This window comes from Cherax quadricarinatus, chromosome 45 (genome assembly GCF_038502225.1).
Source record: "Cherax quadricarinatus isolate ZL_2023a chromosome 45, ASM3850222v1, whole genome shotgun sequence".
NCBI classification, from domain to species: Eukaryota; Metazoa; Arthropoda; class Malacostraca; order Decapoda; family Parastacidae; genus Cherax; species Cherax quadricarinatus.
This window is the reverse complement of record NC_091336.1, coordinates 27,599,831-27,623,922: the sequence shown is the minus strand read 5'-3', so window position 1 is coordinate 27,623,922 and position 24,092 is coordinate 27,599,831. Positions and strand designations below refer to the sequence as shown.

General features: G+C 40.5%; 1 long non-coding RNA gene across 4 annotated transcripts in view; it reads right to left on the bottom strand.

The window, feature by feature from the left end:
• Nucleotides 1-1,190: 1,190 nt before the first annotated feature.
• LOC138854009 (uncharacterized) overlaps nt 1,191-24,092 on the bottom strand; it is a 62,903-nt gene continuing 40,001 nt past the window's right edge. For all 4 annotated transcript variants that reach the window (XR_011393186.1, XR_011393188.1, XR_011393187.1 and 1 more), the window contains 2 exons: nt 2,723-2,806; nt 1,191-1,464 (listed from right to left, as the gene is read on the bottom strand). This is a non-coding gene — a long non-coding RNA (uncharacterized lncRNA). The remainder of the gene's footprint in view (nt 1,465-2,722; nt 2,807-24,092) is intronic.

The following is a 24,092-nucleotide window of genomic DNA, read 5'->3' as shown; positions in this document are numbered from 1 at the left end:
ACTTACACTTAGGTCACACTACACATACATGTACAAGCATATATATACACACCCCTCTGGGTTTTCTATTTTCTTTCTAGCTCTTATTCTTGTTTATTTCCTCTTATCTCCTTGGGGAAGTGGAACAGAATTCTTTCTCCATAAGCCATGCATGTTGTAAGAGGTGACTAAAAATGCCAGGAGCAAGGGGCTAGTAACCCCTTCTCTTGTACAAATTACTAAATTTAAAAAGAAAAACTTTCATTTTTCTTTTTGGGCCACCCTGCCTTGGTAGGATACGGCTGGTTTGTTGAAAAAAAAAATAATTATAATGATAGAGCTTCAGTTCCCTAAATTAATAACAATACATAATACGTACGTAATAATAATTCAGAATGCTACCGCTGGTTGGCACAGCTGATGGCAAAACCATCTGGTAAGCAGTACACCTTTACATCACTGTGACAGCAGTTCTCTCATGCTTGTATGCATTTTTTTACAGTTATCTGGCCAAATTTCTTTTTTCTAACCATGGGTCCTAAGAAAATAAGTGCTGAGAAGAAGACAATGATTTCCACGGACTTAACCAGGCAATACATCATACACCACACCCTCAACCTCCTCCACCATCTCTGATCCAAGAAAGTACATACATGTATACACTTTATATAAACAGTTTTTATATGATATTTCTTATTTATAAAAACAGTTTCAGCATTTTCCTTAGAAAACTAGTGATCTACTGCAGTTAGCCTCAAAATACTCTGTTTTCTCTTACAGTAAGAGCATGGGAAGACACTACATATATAGTCAAATTGGGACAGAAATGGCGGACGCTTCTGCCGCTGCCACCATATTATGGCCTATTTTATTCATTTTAGATTATATATCATGTTTCTGTGTTAATTACGTATATTGTTTATTATATCATTAGATGAATTGTGATAGACAAGCCGTACAGTTGATAATAGCGTCACATTCAAGTATTTTTTCTTGCCTCTTCAGAGTGCAGGAACGGATTAATGGCTTTTCAGTTAATTTAAATGAGGAAAATTAATTTGATATACGAGTAAATTGAGTTACGAGCTAGCTCCTGGAGTGGATGAAACACTGTATAATATATTATTATTATTATTATTATTATTATTATTATTATTATTATTATTATTATTATAAACTCCTCACACACACTATTGACAAACTAACCTTAACCTCTGATGAGTTCTGAGTGTTTTTCTAATGCCAGAGCCCAGCCAGGGGTCAGGCTCATTTGGTGCTTGCCTACTCCACCAGGATGTTACTGCTGGTGGTCCACTGACCCCACTCCATCACAGCCTGGTTGATCCAGCACCTGGTGAAGATACTTGTCCAGTTTCCTCTTGAACACTTCTACACTTGATCCAGCAGTATTTTTGGTTACATATTGAAACAGTCTTGGTCCTCACATGTTGATACAGCAACACACAATATCCACTATTCAGCAGTCTGGCAACACAACAAACCATATTTAGTATTTTTGACACTAATACTTTTTTCTTTAAACCATATAATGTTATTTACATGAATTAATATAATGGTAGGGACAAAAGATGGCCACAAATTATGTAATGCATTTTGACCAGCTAACTGTAAGCCATGTTATTTAATATACATACTATTAAATAAGAATTCTTATGCAATTAACTACAATAAGACATGTAATGACAAATGGTCTATCACAAGAGAACCAAATTATTTTGAAGTACTAATTCAAAGAGCCTCAGTTTTATCTGATTGAATATAGAAATGTTGAAGATACAGTAAGTTACTTTAGATTACGTACAATATAATTAAATGGGACAATATAGGTTACCAATTATATATGAGTGTTGAAGGAAGAACAGGGGCAGAACTGTATGAAAGCTGGTTTTGTTAGACATAACAGATTGCTGTCTCAATTATGCTAAGGAGATGGTGTTTTTTAACAACAGCTTTGAAATGGGTGGCAGATAGGGAACCTTTCAATGCTTCAGACAGAGTTCCAGATTTTAAGGCCTTTTATGAGCATTGAATTTTCACACAGGTTGAGTTGGACATGGGGGGGATGATGTCAGCTTTTTTGTGTCTTGTTGCACCTATTAAAAGGAAAAGTTTCAGAGTAAGGCTTATATTGAAAATGAATGTCCTACATACTGTAGGCACAGTATTATGAGTGCATATTTTGTTTATTAAACAAGTTCAAGTTTTGGGGGAGTGTGTTGTCTGCCAATGGAATGGGTAATTGTTTACACAGCAACTTTTAAGTTATTAATGATTTTAGGTCATCTTATAGATTCCTATAAATAACTCAATCCTTATGCTTCTACAATACTGTATAACACACATATTGGGGTAGGGCCCTAATCTGACAACTCATAACATGAGCTTAACTCTGGGGTGCCTGACAGGCCAGGCTCAAGTCAACCAAAGTTTCCAATAAACCTCACAACACCTTTTTTTTTTTTAACACACAGCCCATCTCCCAGCGAGGTGGGATGACCATGAAGCTAAATATTTTCAACATCACTCACTATTACTGTCTTGCAAGAAGCATGCTAACAGTACACCTCAGATGACCCTCTAAACTGTATTATCCTCATACATCCTTCAGAGTGCAGGCACTGTACTTCATACTTCCAGGACTCAGATAACTGCTTTCCTTGAATCACTTTGTAAATGATGCCTTGCTCACACTCCAACACATCAAATCATAATAACCACTAACCCCTTAATCCTTTCTTTCAACCAGCTTGCCACCATGAAGCTCCTCCTATACTGCTGCAGATGCCCATGACTCTCCTTCCTTTATCTTTGATAAAAGATAAATGTCATTTTAATTCAAATATAGGTTTATGCTGAACACTATAAGGTGGATCATTAAAAAGCTTTCAAATACCAATAAATTCTCATTCATAAATCAAGCATTTAGACTGACTAATTTGATCTTAGGATTTAAAATAAAAAATTTGAGGCTTGTAAACACATAAGTGGGATTACGAACAGACCCCTGACTGTCTTCAAGAAGGTGCTGGACAGGCACCTAAAGTCAATACCTGACCAACCGGGCTCTGTTTAGTACGTCAATTTATGTGCAACCAGCAGTAACAGCCTGGTTGATCAGGCACTGATCCACCATGAGGTCTGGTCACAGACCAGGCTGCAGTGGATACACAATATTCTTTTATACTCACACACAACTTTAGTTAAGAATCCTAATAAATATACCCAACACCAAAATGTCATATTCTTCAACTTTACCAAGTTCTCTTATGTTATTACATGAATATGCATGACCATAACATCTATGAGCCATTATAACTTTTACACACATTCTCTGCCAAAACTTTTATACAAATCCCTAACTATTAATAACACACAATGTAAGTACATCACACTGACTTAACTGGGGTACCGATGTATGCATTTATATTGTGAAATTTTTTTATGTAATCAGCAATGCAATTTACAGTGACTTAACTGTTATCAAATCAAATTTCTTTGCAAGATTACATTAAGATTATGAAATTACACTAATGAGTTGCAGTGCAAAGAGCCATTATCGTGCCTAGGCATTATAGGCAGACTTAATTTAATGTCTTACAGATTATATCTTATTCTATATCAAATATGTGACCATATTATGCCACAGTCAGTTGTGTTCATTATTCTCTGTTATACAGACAAAGTTCAATAAATTCTTGTCTTGTGTGTTGTTGTTGTTCTTCACCTTCAAGGTATGTTCAGTCAGCAAGTTAGCAGGTTTTTTCCTCCTGTCAGTGACTTCATCAGTAGTGATGTACAGTAACTAGTAGGCTGATGTCTGATGTCACTGCAGTTGCTTGTGGTAATCAATGGTGTTCCTCTTGACACTGGAGTTTACTTGGAGAGAGTTTCGGGGGTCAATGCCCCCGCGGCCTGGTCTGTGACCAGGCCTCATCATGGATCAGGGCCTGATCAACCAGGCTGTTACTGCTGGCCGCATGCAATCCAACGTACAAACCACAGCCCAGCTGGTCAGGTACCGACTTTAGGTGCCTGTCCAGTGCCAGCTTGAAGACAGTCAGGGGTCTATTGGTAATCCCGCTTATGTATGCTGGGAGGCAGTTGAACAGTCTTGGGCCCCTGACACTTAATGTATTGTCTCTTAACGTGCTAGTGGCACCCCTACTTTTCATTGGGGGGATGTTGCATCATCTGCCGAGTCTTTTGCTTTCATAGGGAGTGATTTTCGTGTGCAAGTTTGGTACTAATCCCTCTAGGATTTTCCAGGTGTATATAATCGTGTATCTCTCCTGCCTGCATTCCAGGGAGTACAGGTTCAGGAACTTCAATCATTCCCAATAACTGAGGTTTTTTATCTCCGTTATGTGCGCCGTGAAGGTTCTCTGTACATTTTCTAGGTCAGCAATTTCACCTGCCTTGAAAGGTGCTGTTAGTGTGCAGCAATATTCCAGCCTAGATAGAACAATCAACCTAAAGTGTGTCATCACAGGATGGCATCCCTAGTTTTGAAGGTTCTCATTATCCATCCTGTCATTTTTCTAGCAGATGTGATTGATACAATGTTACGGTCCTTGAAGACAAGATCTTCCGACATAATCACTCCCAGGCCTTTGACGTTAGTTTTTCGCTCTATTGTGTGGTTGGAATTTATTTTATACTCCGATGAAATTTTAATTTCCTCACATTTACCATATTGGAGTAATTTAAATTTCTTATCACTGAACTTAATATTGTTTTCTGCAGCCAATTTAACCTTTAAACTGTCCAAACGTAGATCTACATTCGCTCGCGTAGCGCTCTGAACGTAGAACTACATTTTTTTTTTACACGCTTTCTAATGGAGAAAATCAAGGTCAGAGCATTACATGCGTCAACGTAGATCTACATTTGGACAATTTAAGGGTTAAAGATTTGGTTGATGTCCACCTGGAGCCTTGGAGTGTCTTCAATGGAAGACATTGTCATGCAGATTCAAAGGAAGACACAGTACTGTGTCTTATACCCCTGTCTATGTCCGATGTGATGATTAGGAACAAGATGGGAGTGAGTACTGTGCCTTGTGGAACAGAGCTTTTCACCGCAGCCACCTCAGACTTTACTCTGTTGACTACTATTATTTGTTCAATGTCACGAAATTATAGATCCATTTACCAACTTTTCCTCTTATTCCTTTATCAGGCATTTTGTGCACTATTATACCATGGTCACACTTGTCGAAGGCTTTTGCAAAGTCTGTATATATTACATCTGCATTCTGTTTGTCTTCTAGTGTATCCAGGACCTTGTCATAGTGATCCAGTAGTTGGCACAGACAGGAGCGACCTGCTGCCCTGGGTTGTGTAACTGATGGGTATCTAGATGGGTGGTGTTCTTGCTTCTTAGAACCCTTTATGGGCCAGCAGGCCTCCTGCAGTGTTCCTCCTTTCTTATGTTCTTATGTTCTTTCAAAAATTTTTATGATATGGGACATTAGCGCTATCGGTCTGCAGTTCTTTGCTATTGCTTTACTGCTCCCTTTGTGGAGTGGGGCTATGTCTGCTGTTTTTAGTAACTGTGGGACAACCAAGAATTACTGTATTGAACAGGCGAGTTGGGTACTCCTAGCAGATGGGTATATATTTTTTTTTTATCATCACACTGGCCGATTCCCACCAAGGCAGGGTGGCCCGAAAAAGAAAAACTTTCACCATCATTCACTCCATCACTGTCTTGCCAGAAGGGTGCTTTACACTACAGTTTTTAAACTGCAACATTAACACCCCTCCTTCAGAGTGCAGGCACTGTACTTCCCATCTCCGGCCTGCCGGTTTCCCTGAACCCCTTCATAAATGTTACTTTGCTCACACTCCAACAGCACGTCAAGTATTAAAAACCATTTGCCTCCATTCACTCCTATCAAACACGCTCATGCATGCCTGCTGGAAGTCCAAGCCCCTCACACACAAAACCTCCTTTACCCCCTCCCTCCAACCTTTCCTAGGCCGACCCCTACCCCGCCTTCCTTCCACTACAGACTGAAACACTCTTGAAGTCACTCTGTTTCGCTCCATTCTCTCTACATGTCCGAACCACCTCAACAACCCTTCCTCAGCCCTCTGGACAACAGTTTTGGTAATCCCGCACCTCCTCCTAACTTCCAAACTACGAATTCTCTGCATTATATTCACACCACACATTGCCCTCAGACATGACATATCCACTGCCTCCAGCCTTCTCCTTGCTGCAACATTCATCACCCATGCTTCACACCCATATAAGAGCATTGGTAAAACTATACTCTTATACATTCCCCTCTTTGCCTCCAAGGACAAAGTTCTTTGTCTCCACAGACTCCTAAGTGCACCACTCACCCTTTTCCCCTCATCAATTCTATGATTCACCTCATCTTTCATAGACCCATCCGCTGACACGTCCACTCCCAAATATCTAAATACATTCACCTCCTCCATACTCTCTCCCTCCAATCTGATATCCAATCTTTCATCACCTAATCTCTTTATCCTCATAACCTTACTCTTTCCTGTATTCACTTTTAATTTTCTTCTTTTGCACACCCTACCAAATTCATCCACCAATCTCTACAACTTCTCTTCAGAATCTCCCAAGAGCACATTGTCATCAGCAAAGAGCAACTGTGACAACTCCCACTTTATGTGTGATTCTTTATCTTTTAACTCCACGCCTCTTGCCAAGACCCTCGCATTTACTTCTCTTACAACCCCATATATAAATACAGTATATTAAACAACCACGGTGACATCACACATCCTTGTCTAAGGCCTACTTTTACTGGGAAATAATTTCCCTCTTTCCTACATACTCTAATTTGAGCCTCACTATCCTCGTAAAAACTCTTCACTGCTTTCAGTAACCTACCTCCTACACCATACACCTGCAACATCTGCCACATTGCCCCCCTATCCACCCTGTCATATGCCTTTTCCAAATCCATAAATGCCACAATGACCTCTTTATCCTTATCTAAATACTGTTCACTTATATGTTTTACTGTAAACATCTGGTCTACACATCCCCTACCTTTCCTAAAGCCTCCTTGTTCATCTGCTATCCTATTCTCTGTCTTACTCTTAATTCTTTCAATAATAACTACCATACACTTTACCAGGTATACTCAACAGACTTATCCCCCTATAATTTTTGCACTCTCTTTTGTCCCCTTTGCCTTTATACAAAGGAACTATGCATGCTCTCTGCCAATCCCTAGGTACCTTACCCTCTTCCATACATTTATTAAATAATTGCACCAACCACTCCAAAACTATATCCCCACCTGCTTTTAACATTTCTATCTTTATCCCATCAATCCCGGATGCCTTACCCCCTTTCATTTTACCTACTGCCTCACGAACTTCCCCCACACTCACAACTGGCTCTTCCTCACTCCTACTAGATGTTATTCCTCCTTGCCCTATACACGAAATCACAGCTTCCCTATCTTCATCAACATTTAACAATTCCTCAAAATATTCCCTCCATCTTCCCAATACCTCTAACTCTCCATTTAATAACTCTCCTCTCCTATTTTTAACTGACAAATCCATTTGTTCTCTAGGCTTCCTTAACTTGTTAATCTCACTCCAAAACTTTTTCTTATTTTCAACAAAATTTGTTGATAACATCTCACCCACTCTCTCATTTGCTCTCTTTTTACACTGCTTCACCACTTTCTTAACCTCTCTCTTTTTCTCCATATACTCTTTCCTCCTTGCATCACTTCTACTTTGTAAAAACTTCTCATATGCTAACTTTTTCTCCCTTACTACTCTCTTTACATCATCATTCCACCAATCGCTCCTCTTCCCTCCTGCACCCACTTTCCTGTGACCACAAACTTCTGCTGAACACTAACACTACATTTTTAAACCTACCCTATACCTCTTCGACCCCATTGCCTATGCTCTCATTAGCCCATCTATCCTCCAATAGCTGTTTATATCTTACCCTAACTGCCTCCTCTTTTAGTTTATAAACCTTCACCTCTCTCTTCCCTGATGCTTCTATTCTCCTTGTATCCCATCTACCTTTTACTCTCAGTGTAGCTACAACTAGAAAGTGATCTGATATATCTGTGGCCCCTATATAAACATGTACATCCAGATGAGTATACCAGTAAGTAATTCCACAAGCACTAGTGAATGTAGCCTACAGCTACTTCACGATGTACCAGGTGTTGCGCACCCTCGTATGGATCGTTCTGTAAAGCAAGCCAGATTGAAATACTCTTGACCTCGTATGGCAACTGATATTTCTGAGTATGTTAAGAAATGAGGTGTCTGCATGCAATAAAGGTAATGTTAATGGGAAAGAGTTGCGCTAAATATGTTAACTAATTTCCAATGTTCCCTCCAGGGCAACAAGCATCTGTGTGTTATGATAGATCATTTCACCAGATATTGTGAGCTAGTTCCTATTGCAGATAAGACTGCTGAGACAGTAGCTAAAGCGTTTAAAGGCATTATCTGCAGGCATACCACCACTAAGTCCCTAGTAACAGATAATGGAGGTGAATTCTGTAATGAGATTCTTGAAAATTTGTGTACCTTGTACAAGATCTCTAAATCCACCATTGTTCCTTATCCTGCCAGCAATGGGTTAGCGGAACGAACCAATAAGAAAGTACTTGATGTCTTGAGAGCCACTGTCAATCCCAACAGTGAAACCTGGGATGAAGTTATACCTGATGTTCAGTGTGCCATAAATTCTGCTTACAATGTTTCTATCAGTGACACTCCACATTATGCATTGTACGGTGTAGATAAACGTTTGCCGTATGAGTTGTTATATTCTAACCTGAAACCAAATTACAACCCTGATGATTTCATAGCAACTCGTACCAGCTTGGCTCAAAGTGTCTTTAGAAGAATCCGTGAAACACTTCATAAATCAACAGCAGAATTTTCAAGTCACTATTACTCGAGCAAAGCCGTCCAAAATTACAGTAGGTTCAAGAGTTTAATGATGTTCCAACTCAGACTAATGTGACTCTGACAATCCTCCTGATCCTGTACCCTCTACCTCTAATACAGTGGACCCCCGCATAGCGAACGCCTTGCATAGCGAACAATCCGCATAGCGAACGCTTTGTTCGCTAAAATTTTGCCCCGCATAGTGGACAAAAACCCGCTCAGCGAACTTCGTCCGAGACGCGTCCAATCTGCGCCCTCAGCCAGCCTCACATGTGCCGCCCGTCCCATTGTTTACCAGCCAGCCTCCGCGGTAACATTCAAGCATACACTCGGAATATTTCGTATTATTACAGTGTTTTCGGTGCTGTTTGTGGAAAATAAGTGACCATGGGCCCCAAGAAAGCTTCTAGTGCCAACCCTACACCTCAAAGGGTAAGAATACCCATTGAAATGAAGAAAGAGATCATTGATAAGTATGAAAGTGGAGTACGTATCACCGACCTGGTCAGGTTGTACAAGAAACCAAAATCAACCATCGCTTCTATTGTGGGCAAGAAAACGGCAATCAAGGAAGCTGTTGTTGCCAAAGGTTTAACTGTGTTTTCGAAACAAAGATCGCAAGTGATGGAAGATGTTGAGAGACTCTTATTGGTGTGGATAAATGAAAAACAGCTAGCAGGAGATAGCGTCTCTCAAGCGATCATATGTGAAAAGGCTAGGAAGTTGCATGACGATTTAATTAAAAAAATGCCTGCAACTAGTGATGATGTGAGTGAATTTAAGGCCAGCAAAGGTTGGTTTGAGAGATTTAAGAAGCGTAGTGGCATCCATAGTGTGATACGGCATGGTGAGGCTGCCAGTTCGGACCACAAAGCGGCTGAAAAATATGTGCAGGAATTCAAGGAGTACATAGAAACTGAAGGACTGGAACCTGAACAAGTGTTTAATTGTGATGAAACAGGCCTGTTCTGGAAGAAAATGCCAAGCAGGACCTACATTACTCAGGAGGAAAAGGCACTCCCAGGACATAAGCCTATGAAAGACAGGCTTACTTTGTTGATGTGTGCCAATGCTAGTGGTGATTGCAAAGTTAAGCCTTTATTAGTGTATCACTCTGAAACTCCCAGAGCGTTCAGGCAAAAGAATGTCCTCAAGGATAATTTGTGTGTGCTGTGGAGGGCAAACAGTAAGGCATGGGTCACTAGGGAATTTTTCTATAACTGGTTACACCATGCATTTGCCCCCAATGTGAAAGATTACCTAACTGAAAAGAAATTAGACCTTAAGTGCCTCCTGGTGTTAGACAATGCCCCTGGTCATCCTACAGACGTGGCAGAGCGACTTTATGGGGACATGAGCTTCATTAAGGTGAAGTTTTTGCCTCCTAATACCACTCCTCTCCTGCAGCCCATGGACCAGCAGGTCATTTCCAACTTCAAGAAACTGTACACAAAAGCTCTGTTTCAAAAGTGCTTTGAAGTGACCACAGACACTCGATTGACTCTAAAAGAGTTTTGGAAGGATCACTTTAATATCCTCAATTGTGTAAACCTTATAGGTAAGGCTTGGGAGGGAGTGACTAAGAGAACCTTGAACTCTGCTTGGAAGAAACTGTGGCCAGAATGTGTAGACAAAAGGGATTTTGAAGGGTTTGAGGCTAACCCTGAGAGGAGTAGTATACCAGTTGAGGAATCAATTGTGGAATTGGGGAAGTCCTTGGGGTTGGAGGTTAGTGGGGAGGATGTGGAAGAGTTGGTGGAGGAGGACAATGAAGAACTAACCACTGATGAGCTGATAGATCAACTTCAAGAGCAAGAGGCCAGACCTGGGGAAACTGGTTCAAAGGAGGGGAGAGAGAAATTGAAGGAATTGCCTACTTCAAAGATTAAGGAAATGTGTACAAAATGGCTTGAAGTGCAAACCTTTTTTGATGAAAATCACCCTCACACAGCTATTGCAAGCCGTGCTGGTGACTGTTACAATGACACTGTTGTGAACCACTTTAGACAAATCATAAAGGAACGAGAGGTACAGGCCACTATGGACAGATATGTTGTGCGAAAGAAGTCCAGTGACTCTGAAGCTGGTCCTAGTGGCATTAAAAGAAGAAGGGAAGTAACCCCAGAAAAGGACTTGCTACCTCAAGTCCTAATGGAAGGGGATTCCCCTTCTAAACACTAACACTCTCTCTCCCCTCCTCCCATCCCATCAATCATCACCAGATCTTCAATAAAAGTAAGTGTCATGTAATTGTGCATGCCTTTTTCAGTTTGTGTGTACTAAAATTAACATTTTTTTGTGGTAAAAAAAATTTTTTTTCATACTTTTGGGTGTCTTGCACGGATTAATTTTATTTCCATTATTTCTTATGGGGAAAATTAATTCGCATAGCGAACATTTCGCATAACGACCAGCCCTCTTGCACGGATTAAGTTCGCTATGCGGGGGTCCACTGTACTGTCAGATGATCAACTTGAATGTCGTTATTCCCTACGTACACGGCAGGTATTGAGAAATCCTCAAGTATCATTTGTAACTACCAATTCAGATTTGCCTCAACCATGGCACGAGTTAGCCAGTGCAACAGAGTTTGATCCTCCTAGAGATGATACCCATTCTGCGTATGTCAGTCTCACCCTAGCCGAGGTGGGGTTAAATGTAAATAACCTGTATGTATAGATGAATAATATAGTTTAAAATGTATTTCTCTTGTCTGTTACAATATCAACTTATTAATATTCAAGTGTTATCTCTGCTACAACATTATTTGCTATATTCCTCCATTTTAGGTGCCTTGAAATCCCCCAGAGCAAGATGTTGGGAACAGGAGCTGGAAGATTTTAGAGACAGTGGTCAATTTTCAAAAGCTGTTCCTGGAATTGTTGGGATGTTGCATCCGGAGGTTTGTACACAACCACAATGACCAAGTTTAGGTTCTCGATCTTTACTGCTAAAACTTCAACTACCCTGAAATGTGTACCTCTTCAGTACAGGAAAGACTGTGCTGTAACTTAAATTGCCAGGCACACCATCTAAAGGGGACAAAAAGATACAAAACATCCAGGCCATGGGAAAACCTGGGTAGCCACAGCCACTCAAGAGGGAGAGGTTTTTTAGTGCCAGGAAGGAAAAAAAACTGGCAGGAAATGGCAGAAATCTTACACCAAATCCAGTCATTCCTGGAGTGGAACCACAGTTGATGGCCTCCACTCCAAACCAACAGATACAGATACTAATGCTGGAAAAAAAATCCCCCCCCCCAGTACCAACAATACCACCAGTTCGATGACATTCTTCTTTGCAAATATACAGGGTCTAAAGCCAGCAACAAACAACAAAATACCTTTCATCCGTGGACTGCTTGCAGAGGCAAAGGCAATGTTTGCGGCTTTCACTGAGACCCACATAAAGGATCACTTGGACAACGAAATATGGATCCCAGGTTACAACCTATACAGATGTGACAGAGTGAACAGGCAAAAGGGGAGGGGGGGGGTTGGCCTGTACAGTGCAGAGTCACTTGTTTGCACAGAACTGCTTAATGCCTCAAATGATGTAGTGGAAGTTTTAGCAGTAAACATTGAGAACCAAAACCTAGTCATTGTGGTAGTCTACAAGCCTCCGGATGCAACATCCCAACAATTCCAGGAACAGCTGTTAAAAATTGACCACTGTCTGGAAAATCTTCCAGCTCATGCACCCAACATCTTGCTCCTGGGGGATTTCAACTTAAGGCACCTAAAATGGAGGAATATAGCAAATAATATTGTTGCAGTAATAACACCAGGAGGCAGCTCTGACGAAAACTCACACTCACATGAGCTTTTAAATCTCTGCACAAAATTCAATTTAAACCAGCAAATAATAGAGCCTACTAGACTGGAGAATACACTAGACCTCATCTTCACTAACAATGATGGTTTGATAAGAAATGTCACCATATCAAAAACAATATACTCAGATCACAACATAATTGAGGTTCAGACATGTATGCGCGGAGCCCCAGACCGACATAATGAGATTAGTCACGAGGGAGCATTCACCAAATTCAACTTCAATAACAAAAACAAAGTGGGACCAAGTAAACCAAGTCCTAACCGATATAAGCTGGGAAGATATAATAAGCAACACAGACCCCAACTTATGCCTAGAACAGATTAAATTGGTGGCACTCGATGTATGCACAAGGCTTATTCTTCTAAGAAAAAGGAGAAGTAGATGTAAAATAGAAAGAGACAGGCGCTCCCTTTACAGGAGACGGAAAAGAATAACAGAGCGGCTGAAAGAGGTCAATATATCTGAAATGCGTAGGGAGACACTGGTCAGGGAAATAGCAAACATCGAACTTAAGCTAAAGGAATCTTACAGGAGTCAGGAATCGCGGGAAGAACTAAAAGCCATAAATGAAATCGAAAGAAACCCAAAGTATTTCTTCTCCTATGCCAAATCAAAGTCGGGAACAACGTCCAGTATTGGGCCCCTACTTAAACAAGATGGGTCCTACACAGATGACAGCAAGGAAATGAGAGAGCTACTCAAGTCCCAATATGACTCAGTTTTTAGCAAGCCGCTAACCAGACTGAGAGTCGAAGATCAAAATGAATTTTTTATGAGAGAGCCACAGAATTTGGTTAACACAAGCCTATTTGATGTTATCTTGACGCCAAATGACTTCGAACAGGCGATAAATGACATGCCCATGCACTCTGCCCCAGGGCCAGACTCATGGAACTCCGTGTTCATCAAGAACTGCAAGAAGCCCCTATCACGAGCCTTTACCATCCTATGGAAAGGGAGCATGGACACGGGGGTCGTCCCAGTTACTAAAAACAACAGACATAGCCCCACTCCACAAAGGGGGCAGTAAAGCAACAGCAAAGAACTACAGACCGATAGCACTAACATCCCATATCATAAAAATCTTTGAAAGGGTCCTAAGAAGCAAGATCACCACCCATCTAGAAACCCATCAGTTACACAACCCAGGGCAACATGGGTTTAGAACAGGTCGCTCCTGCCTGTCTCAACTATTGGATCACTACAACAAGGTCCTAGATGCACTAGAAGACAAAAAGAATGCAGATGTAATATATACAGACTTTCCAAAAGCCTTTGACAAGTGTGACCATGGCGTAATAGCGCACAAAATGCGTGCTAAAGGAATAACAGGAAAAGTCGGTCGATGGATCTATAATTTCCTCACTAACAGAACACAGAGAGTAGTAGTCAACAGAGTATAGTCCGAGGCAGCTACGGTGAAAAGCTCTGTTCCACATGGCACAGTATTTGCTCCCATCTTGTTCCTCATCCTCATATCTGACATAGACAAGGATGTCAGCCACAGCACCGTGTCTTCCTTTGCAGATGACACCCGAATCTGCATGACAGTGTCTTCCATTGCAGACACTGCAAGGCTCCAGGCGGACATCAACCAAATCTTTCAGTGGGCTGCAGAAAACAATATGAAGTTCAACGATGAGAAATTTCATAAGAACATAAGAAAGGAGGAACACTGCAGGAGGCCTGCTGGCCCATACTAGGCAGGTCCTTTACAATTCATCCCACTAACAAAACATTTGCCCAACCCAATTTTCAATGCCACCCAAGAAATAAGCTCTGATGTGAAAGTCCCACTCAAATCCAACCCCTCCCACTCATGTACTTATCCAACCTAGATTTGAAACTACCCAAAGTCCCAGCCTCAATAACCCAACTAGATAGACTGTTCCACTCATCAACTACCCTATTTCCAAACCAATACTTTCCTATGTCCTTTCTAAATCTAAACTTATCTAATTTAAATCCATTACTGCGGGTTCTCTCAAGACCTTATTAATATCCCCTTTATTAATACCTATCTTCCACTTATACACTTCGATCAGGTCTCCCCTCATTCTTCGTCTAACAAGTGAATGTAACTTAAGAGTCTTCAATCTTTCTTCATAAGGAAGATTTCTAATGCTATGTATTAATTTAGTCATCCTACGCTGAATGTTTTCTAATGAATTTATGTCCATTTTGTAATACGGAGACCAGAACTGAGCTGCATAATCTAGGTGAGGCCTTACTAATGATGTATAAAGCTGCAGTATGACCTCTGGACTTCTGTTGCTTACACTTCTTGTTATAAATCCCAGTAATCTATTTGCCTTATTACGTACGCTTAGGCATTGCTGTCTTGGTTTAAGGTTGCTGCTCACCATAACCCCCAAGTCCTTTTCGCAATCTGTATGGCTAAGTTCTACATCATTTAACTTATAAGTACTAGGGTTATGGGCACTCCCAAGCTTCAGAACCTTGCATTTATCTACATTGAACTGCATCTGCCACTTTTCTGACCAAGAATAGAGTTTGTTTAAATCCTCCTGAAGTTCCATAACATCTACGTTTGAATCAATTATCCTACCTATCTTTGTGTCATCGGCGAATTTGCTCATATCACTAGTAATTCCCTCATCAAGATCATTGATATATATTATAAACAACAACGGGCCCAAGACTGATCCCTGTGGAGCGCCACTTGTTACAGATCCCCACTCGGATTTAACCCCATTTATGGACACTCTCTGCTTCCTGTCAATGAGCCATGACTCGATCCACGAGAGCACTTTTCCCCCAATGCCATGAGCTGCCACTTTCTTTAACAGTCTATGGTGCGGAACTCTATCAAAAGCCTTACTAAAATCTAAGTAAATAATATCAAATTCTTCATTGTGGTCAACAACCTCAAAAGCTTTACTGAAGAAAGTTAATAAATTAGTTAGACAAGACCGGCCTCTTGTGAATCCATGCTGAGTATCATTAATCAAGCTATGCTTATCGAGATGGCTTCTTATAATCTCAGCTATAACTGACTAGTAATTTGCCTACAATTGAGGTCAGGCTTATTGGGCGGTAATTTGACGGTAACGACTTGTCCCGTTTTAAAAATAGGAGTTACATTAGCCATCTTCCACATATCAGACACTACACCTGTTTGAAGAGATAAATTAAAAATATTAGTTAATGGTTCACAGAGTTCCATTTTGCATTCCTTAAGAACCCTTGAAAAAACCTCATCAGGACCCGGCGACTTATTTTGCTTCAGTCTGTCTATCTGCTTCACAACCATCTCACTAGTGACTGATGTTACATAATTTATCTTCTTCTAGCCCACTGTAAAAATTAATTACTGGAATATTGTTAGTGTCTTCCTGTGTAAAAACTGAGAGAAAATAATTATTTAAAATCAAGCACATTTCATTCTCTTTGTCAGTAAGGTGCCCATAGTTATTTTTAAGGGGACCTATCTTATCTCTAACTTTTGTTCTATAGACCTGGAAAAAACTTTTTGGGTTAGTTTTAGAATCCCTAGCAACTTTAATTTCATAGTCCCTTTTAGCTTTTCTTATCCCCTTTTTAATGTCCCTCTTAATGTCAATATACTGATTCATAAGATGACCCTCACCTCTTTTGATACGCCTATAAATTCCTTTCTTATGCCCTAGTAGATATTTGAGCTTATTATTCATCCATTTTGGGTCATTTCTATTTGATCTAATTTCTTTATATGGGATAAATGCTCTTTGAGCAGCATGTATAGTGTTCAGAAAACTGTCATATTGACAGCTCTCTTCGTTACCCCAGTCAACAGATTTTAAGTGTTCTCTAAGCCCATCGTAATCTGCTAAGCGAAAATCTGGGACTGTTACCGAGTTATCGCTACTATCGTACTTCCATTCAATGATAAATGTAATTGATTTGTGGTCGCTAGCACCCAGTTCCTCTGAAATTTCTAAATTATTAACAAGGGATTCATTGTTTGCCATAACTAAGTCAAGCAGGTTATTTCCCCTTGTAGATTCTGTCACAAACTGCTTCAAAAAACAATCCTGAAATACTTCTAAGAAGTCGTATGATTCTAAATTCCCAGTCAAGAAATTCCAATCAACATGACTAAAGTTAAAGTCTCCTAGAATTACTACATTATCGTGCCTTGTGGCCTTAACAATTTCCTCCCATAGTAGTTTCCCTTGGTCCCTATCTAAGTTTGGGGGACGGTATATCACTCCTAAAATCAGTTTTTCATGCCCCTCTGAAAATTCTATCCAAACAGACTCTGTATGTGTTACTTCAGACTTAATACCCGTTTTTATGCAACAGTTCAAGCGATCTCGGACATACAATGCCACCCCACCCCCCCTCCCAATACTTCTATCTTCTTGGAACAATTTAAAACCCTGAATATGACATTCCGCAGGCATGTCCCGACTTTTTTAATTAAACCACGTCTCAGTTAAGGCAAATACATCAATGTTACCTACACTAGCAACTAATCTCAACTCGTCCATCTTATTCCTAGCACTACGGCAATTAGCATAATAAACATTGAAAGACTCCTTTCTCTTTACCCTTCCTGCTCATTTCTATTTTTCTACTAAACCTATTACTGTCCTTATCACCCAAGGTCCCTGGCTTTTCAATATCTATCTTGTTCTTATTATTACTAGTTCCCCTAGAACTCGTAATATTACTACACTGGAACTTCACTGTTTTCCTGCCAAAACCCATACCACTAACTATTCCTAGTTTAAAGTCCTAACTGCTCCCTCCACTGCAGTTGCCAGTGCTCCCACCCCACACCTAGATAAGTGAACCCCATCCCTAGCATACATGTCATTTCTGCCATAGAAGAGGTCCCAGTTGTCAATGAATGTTACCGCATTTTCCTTACAGTATTTGTCCAGCCAGCAATTGACACCAATTGCCCTGGACAACCATTCACTTCCAACTCCCCTCCTTGGCAAAATACCACATATGAGAGGGTTCCCACCCTTACTTCTAATTATTTCTATTGCTGACCTATACCTGCTAATCAGGTCCTCACTCCTACGTCTGCCAACATCGTTGCCTCCAGCACTGAGACAGATAATAGGATTGCTCCCATTACCTCTCATGATGTCATCCAAACGGCTAACAATATCCTCCATCCCAGCCCCAGGAAAGCAAACTCTCTGTCTCCTACTCCTGTCCTTCAAGCAGAATGCCCTATCCATATACCTAACTTGGCTATCCCCAACAACAACAATATTCGTACCTTCCTTAATGTCTTTCATCGTGACGTTCCCAGTATTCGACTCACATTCGTCGGGTAGCACTGAGAATGTATTGGATGTTTCCACAACAGTTTCCACAGCAGTCTCTTTCTTCTTCATCGTTTCTACCTTTCCATTCGTCTTCTTGATCGTCAACTTCTTTCCCTGCTGTCCAGCCACTGACCAGTTTCCCTTCTTGACCTGAGGACTCAAAACAGGAGGACTACTCCGAATCTTTTTGTTTTCCTCGGTCAGTCGCCGAATTTCCATATTCGCCAACCTCAATTCTTCCTTAAGCTGTTGGTAAAGTTGCTCGATGGAGGGCATCTTGCTTCAATTCTAGAGAGCGCGCAAACAGGTCTTCACAGAGCCAAGTACACGTCAACACTGCGCAAAAGCCAACTCAATCAGGAGCTACTGTGCAGCACGTCCGCACGGCCCAATAGCGATGCGAACACTCAGATATGGTAAACACGAGGAAATTAAATCTTCATCAGAGTACAAAACAAATTCTGGTGACAAAATAGAGCGAAACACCAACGTCAAAGACCTGGGAGTGATCATGTCGGAGGATCTCACTTTCAAGGACCATAACATTGTATCAATCGTATCTGCTAGAAAAATGACAGGATGGATAATGAGAACTTTCAAAACTAGAGATGCCAAGCCCATGATGACTCTTCAGGTCACTTGTTCTATCTAGGCTGGAATATTGCTGCACACTAACAGCACCTTTCAAGGCAGGTGAAATTGCTGACCTAGAAAATGTACAGAGAACCTTCATGGCGCACATAATGGAGATAAAACACCTCAATTACTGGGAGCGCTTGAGGTTCCTGAACCTGTATTCCCTGGAACGCAGGCGGGAGAGATACATGATTATATACACCTGGAAATCCTAGAGGGACTAGTACCGAACTTGCACACGAAAATCACTCACTACGAAAGCAAAAGACTTGGCAGATGATGCAACATCCCCCCAATGAAAAGCAGGGGTGCCACTAGCACATTAAGAGACCATACAATAAGTGTCAGGGACCCGAGACTGTTCAACTGCCTCCCAGCATACATAAGGGGGATTACCAACAGACCCCTGGCAGTCTTCAAGCTGGCACTGGACAAGCACCTAAAGTCGGTTCCTGACCAGCCAGGCTGTGGCTCGTACGTTGGTTTGCGTGCAGCCAGCAGTAACAGCCTGGTTGATCAGGCTCTGATCCACCAGGAGGCCTGGTCACAGACCGGGCCGCGGGGGCGTTGAACCCCGGAACTCTCTCCAGGTAAACATCATTTGAGACATTTAGTAGTTCTGAGCATGCAAGTGACTGATATACAGGTCAAATCCCTCACCCACCCACCACCTCGCTCCCTTTTGCCTGTTCACTCTGTCACATCTGTATAGGTTGTAACCCGGGATCCACATTTCTTTGTTCAAGTGACCCTTTATGGGTCTGTGAAAGCCATGAACATTGCATTTGATTATGTTACTAATGGTATTTAGGGAATTGCCATTACATAGGTTCTAAATTTTCTTTAGACATTACACAATGTTAGGTAAATGGACACAGTTGCAACTAATGTGACATTTTACTGAAGCAACACAGAGTCTTATTCATAAGTCTAGTTGTAGATTCAATATAACTCTTATATTATTTTACTCAGAAAATCTAGTTTGTAAAATTACTCTCATCCTATGATTACAGGCATAGATCCTGATGTAAACTTTTTACTAAATGAAATACACGAATCAAACAGTAACTGTAATTACTATATAGCGGACCAAGCAAAGACATTACTCAGTGCAAACAATGACATAACCATCTTTAACTACAATATCAGATCCTTGAGCAAACATTATGACCTCACAGCATTACTCAATTCCCTTCATTCCAAAATATCAATCATCACACTCACAGGAACCTGGCTTAAGCCTGATATTACAGATGTCTATACCATTCCTGGCTACATGGCCATACACAATTGTAGAGCAGACCAACAAGGGGGAGGAACAGCTATATACTACTCAAATCAACTCGAATGCATCGATAAATCCTGCACAAGGGATGAACATGGAGAATATATCATAGCCAAATTTAAATCAAAAGACCTGCAAAAACCCCTCACAATTATAAACATATACAGAGTACCACAGTCAAACATTTACCACTTTAGTGAAAAACTAGGAAACATGATTGATGATGCACACATGAATAAAGACCACCTACTACTAACAGGAGATTTCAACGTAAACATACTACATGACCAGGACCCACAAGTAACTGAATTCACAAACACGCCGAGTGTCTGTTGCTACCAACAATATCTAAACCTAGAAGAATCACCGAGACAAGCATCTCCTTAATAGACCACATCTGGACAAACACCATATCCCCTTTAAAATCAGGCATAATCACAGACAACACTACAGACCACTACCCAACTTTTCTCATAACTAATCTGGGCAAACTGCCACAAGACATCACTAAATTAACCTTCAGACTACATAACGAGACAGCAGTTAACAACTTTATAGCAGCTATGAATAACATCAACTGGCAAAATGAGCTCGAAACATATACAGATATGAATGAACGTATAAATAATTTTCTAAAAAAAGCCCAAAGCCTCTATAACAAACATTGCCCCCAAAAAACTAAACAGATCACAGCAAAGAGACTGAATAATCCCTGGCTAACACCAAGCATCCTCAAATCCATTAACACAAAGCACAAATATGAAAAACAGTATAGAATGGGTCAAATAACTAGAGAACAGTCTAAACGTTACTCGTCAGCACTTACCAGCCTGATAAGAAGATCTAAAAAATTGTATTATGAAAATAACTACATAACATCAAAGGTGATATGAAAAAAACCTGGAAAACTATCTGAAATTCTTGGAAATAAAAAGTTATCCAAAAACAAAACAATCAAACTAACAAAATCAGATGAACCCCCACTCACACCTACTGAAACAGCAAACAGACTCAATGTTTTCTTCTCCACCATAGGTAAAAATCTAGTGAACAAAATACCAAGCGTAAACACCCGTCCATCAGACTACCTCATAGGTACCTACCCAAATACACTATTCCTAGCTCCAACCAACCCCATAGAAGTTACACTCATCATAAACACCCTTAAAATCAAGGCAGGAGACAAACAGCTTGCCTGCTTTTATGTACAAAAAAGCTTCTCAAGTATTGTCACCAATTATTGCAATGCTCTTTAACAAATCCATTGAATCAGCTACCTTCCCAACAATCCTCAAAACAGCGAGGGTCACTCCGATCCACAAAGGAGGTGACCAAGCTGACTTGAATAACTATAGACCAATATCTAACTTACCACTGCTCTCTAAAATCTTTGAAAAATTAATGCATAGACGGATCTATTCCTACCTCGTCTCGCAAAACATATTAAACCCTTGTCAGTTTGGATTCAGGAATAATAAAAGCACGAATGATGCTATTATACACATGCTAGAACTAACATATACCGCACTCGAAAAGAAAGACGTTCCACTGGGCATTTTCATTGATTTACGTAAAGCTTTCGATACAGTCAACCATGAACTGCTGTACTCCAAATTAACGCACTATGGTATCAGAGGCCACTCCCTCAACTACCTAAAATCATACCTTAGTAACAGAACTCAATATGTGTATGCAAATGATGCAAACTCTTCCACCCAACCAATCACAGTGGGAGTCCCATAAGGAAGCGTCCTTGGACCACTCCTCTTCCTCATCTACATCAATGATCTACCGAATGCATCACAGCTACTCAAACCCATATTATTTGCAGATGACACTACATATGTCTTTTCCCACCCAAACACGGTCCTACTGGCAAACACAGTCAATGCCGAATTGCAGAAAATATCTGCCTGGATGATGACTAATAAACTTAACCTGAATACTGATAAAACCTATTTCATTCAGTTTGGAAACAAAGCTGCAAATGATCCGATTAACATAACGTTAAATGGATCATCAGTCACAAGACTCAGAGGGAAAATTCCTAGGTATCCACCTTGACAGTAGCCTTAAGTTCTGGACACACATACAACAAATCACCAAGAAAATCTCCAAGACTGTAGGCATACTACCAAAGATAAGGTACTACGTTCCACAATCAGCTCTCCTGGCACTGTACCATACACTCATATACCCATATGGAATTTGTGCATGGGGATCAACAACATCCAATCACCTAAAACCCCTCATAACCCAGCAAAAGGCATCAGTAAGAATGATAGCGAATTCTCACTCCCGCCAGCACACTCCATTAATTTTCAAAAGTCTGAATCTGCTCACCATTAAGAACATCCATACTTATTCATGTGCCTACTTCATACACAGAACAATACACGCAAATATAAACCCTCCACTCAAACTTCTCCTCACCAACTTAAACTGGACACATGACCACAACACAAGACACAGATCTCTTTTTGATATACCTCATGTCCTTATCACACTGTAAAAACTCTATGCACATAAAGGGCCCTAAAATATGGAATTCATTACCAGAAGATAAAGTAACCCAGTCTGAAAATCAGTTTAAGACTTCTCAAAAGCCACTTAGTCATCCTAAACTAAATGCTAAATACTCACTACACACATACTCACATATGTACTCCCACATCATAACTTCAACAATCACTTTGAACCTTTTATCCATTGTTGACAGGAATGTAACTGAACCATTGTTTTCCACAAAAAGCATTTTAGACTATATGAATATATCCTTTGTCTTATACAAATTGAATTCACTTATAATTAATAATCTACTGTTCAACTATGAAATAATTACTTTCCTACTGTACAACTAATAAAATCCTTTGTGTTAAGTAGTCTGTAAGCCAATAATGTTAAGTTGGCCCATAATGCCTAGGCATAATACAGGCTCTGTTTGCATTGCAACCCACTACTGTAAATACAAAATCTCAATGTACTGTTTGCAAAGACAAAATAAATAAATAAAATAAATAAAATAAAAATAAATAAAATGACAATGACCTCTTACATTCACCCTAATGGAAATCAAGGACCCCAATGGGAATAAAGGACTATCATAAAACACCAAGAACTCAATGGGAATCAAGGATCCTAATGGAAAACAAAGATCACAATGTAAATAAGTCTGATTTTTTGGATTGTGGTGGGTAATTTACATGATGTATTATAATTGTATGTAGCAGTGTGGTAGTGCAGGTTGCATGTAGCAGTGTGGTACAGTAGTGCAGGTTACATGTAGCAGTGTGGTACAGTAGTGCAGGTTGCATGTAGCAGTGTGGTACAACAATGAGGTATGTAGCAGTGTGGTATAGTAGTGCAGGTTGCATGTAGCAGTATGGTACAGTAGTGAGGTTGTACATAGCAGTGCGGTACAGTAGTGCAGGTTGTATGTAGCAGTGTGGTACAGTAGTGCAGGTTGCATGTAGCAGTGTGGTACAGTAGTGAGGTTTTATGTAGCAGTGTGGTACAGTAGTGAGGTTGTAGCAGTGTGGTACAGTAGTGAGGTTGTATGTAGCAATGTGGTAGTGAGGTTGTATGTAGCAATGTGGTACAGCAGTGCAGGTTGCACATAGAAGTGTGGTACAGTAGTGAGGTTTTATGCATCAGTGTGGTAGAGTAGTGAGATTGCATGTAGCAGTGTGGTAGAGTAGTGCAGGTACAGTAGTGTAGTATAGGCCTCTTAGTATACTCAGTGTAATATCCAAAATTTTAGACAGGGTAGTGTACTGTCAAGTAGTTAGGTACCTTAATGACAACATTCTCCATAGCTATCAGTCAGGCTTTAGAAGATCTTACTCAACCGACATCTCCCTAATTAATCTGATGGATTATATGAGAACTGAAATGTCACTGGGGAACCTCATAGGTATGGTAACCTTAGACCTGCAAAAGGCCTTCGATACTGTTACCCACAATATACAGTGGACCCCTGGTTTGCGATAGCATCGGTATCCGATAAATTCGGTCTTCGATACATTTTAAAGCAAAAATTTTGCCTCGGTTCCCGTTAAAAAACCCGGTATACGCGATTCGTCCGAGACGTGTCCACATGTGGCCTGAACTGCCCCGTGT